Source organism: Artibeus jamaicensis, unplaced genomic scaffold (assembly GCF_021234435.1).
Source record: "Artibeus jamaicensis isolate MK-2021 breed Jamaican fruit bat unplaced genomic scaffold, CSHL_Jam_final scaffold_916, whole genome shotgun sequence".
Taxonomy (NCBI): Eukaryota; Metazoa; Chordata; class Mammalia; order Chiroptera; family Phyllostomidae; genus Artibeus; species Artibeus jamaicensis.
In genome coordinates this window covers 11,550,910-11,552,478 of record NW_026522059.1, presented here as the reverse complement: position 1 = coordinate 11,552,478, position 1,569 = coordinate 11,550,910, and the positions used below count along the sequence as shown (strand labels likewise).

At 50.9% G+C, this 1,569-nt stretch overlaps 1 non-coding gene across 1 annotated transcript; it reads left to right on the top strand.

The window, feature by feature from the left end:
- The first annotated feature begins 1,214 nt into the window (after positions 1–1,214).
- On the top strand, positions 1,215–1,321 carry LOC119036773 (U6 spliceosomal RNA). The gene has a single exon (XR_005080059.2). It is a non-coding gene; the product is annotated as a U6 spliceosomal RNA (small nuclear RNA).
- Positions 1,322–1,569: the final 248 nt, after the last annotated feature.

Genomic DNA, 1,569 nt, shown 5'->3' with positions numbered 1-1,569 from the left:
TTCAGACCCCCACACTAAGCCTCTGTCTCAGACAGCTCTTAGGAGAAGGTTTGCCCTGAGCATCGTGGCCATTGAGTTGCTTGTAATGTTTCTACTTCAGAGTCTTCAGAAAAAGTGATTTTCACTGTAGATATTATCTTTCCTTCAGCCTGCATTGATGTCTCCATTTTTCCTCAAAAAAGCTTCCAGGCGATGAATCCCCCCCCCCCACTTCCCTCACCCAGTGACACCATCTGGTTTTTATCTCCAGCATATTACACCTCCGAGTCCACCTTGAGGCAGAGGAGGAGATGGGTCTTCACTTCCAGCCAGACTGTGAGCTCCATGGGGAGGGGATGGGGTGCAGGGCTTTGGGGACAAGGAGATCGTAACCCTCTGCCACTGCACCCCAGAAACAAGAAGAGGTTAACTATCAGAAATGTGATCTCCTAGGAATCAGGAAAGCACATGAATCTGCTTTGTCGATTAGAAGACAAGTCATATTTCTATGAATTCTGAAACATTATCATTTACAGGATGAGTTGTTTATTAAAGCAAAACTAAAAAGGAAAGAGAACACCCACAGGCATGCACAAACAAGCTGTGAGCGCCCTCTCCTGGAAGAGTCAGCCACTGCCTCCTCAGCACCCGCCCTTCCATTCCTGGTCTCAGCCAAGGTCGTGCAAGGCAAACACCGTGGGGAGCAAGGGGGCCACTCTCATCAACACTCTTTCCCACACACAGACTTGCTGGCCCTGTTGACTGCCTGGCACAGTCACTGGTGACATCTGCCTCTGTCGAGGTTTGAGTCCCCTGTTCTCTAGTCTGTAAGGACCAGGACAGAAGCCTGAGCAGCAACAACAGGCCAGGTCTGAGGTGAGTCTCACTGACTGTGGTCACTTGTGCCGGGGCGGGCCTGGGCTCCCCCCATGGCCTCTGAAGCACAGAACCCTTAACTCTGCCTCCTGGGGTTTGCTCCAGCCATTCCCTAGGTCCGTGTTTTATCTCTGCTCCATCCTCCCCCGAACCAGAGCTTTCTGAATGAAGACCCATTCCCAACCTGGCTCATGCTGCTCTCTGTCCCGCTCAGGCCCTACTGCCCAGACTCCTAGAGTCCTGCCAACCTTCTGGAACCTCCCACTGTGGTGGAGTGGGAGGGGGGGACCTCACTTTCAGATTAAACCTCCCTGTCCAAATACACACCTGCACAAACACACGAGAACCTAGCGCATCTGGTGCTCGCTTGGGCAACACGTACACTAAAATTGGAACAATAGGGAGAACACTAGCATGGCCCCCGGGCAAGGATGGCGTGCAAATTTGTGAAACATTCGCATTGTGGGCAGTGCCCCCATGGCTGGCCTCGCACCCTTTGATTATTAGCTCCAAAAAAATGTGAGTCAAAGCATGATGTGTGACACTCGACAGCAATATCGTGCCTTTTCACTATTAAAAAAAGAACTTAACATGTCCATTGGACACTGAGGGGTGGGTCCCCAGGTTGTCTGTCCCTGGGGCAGCCATTGAGTTGCTTGTAATGTTTCTACTTCAGAGTCTTCAGAAAAAGTGATTTCCACTGTAGATATTATC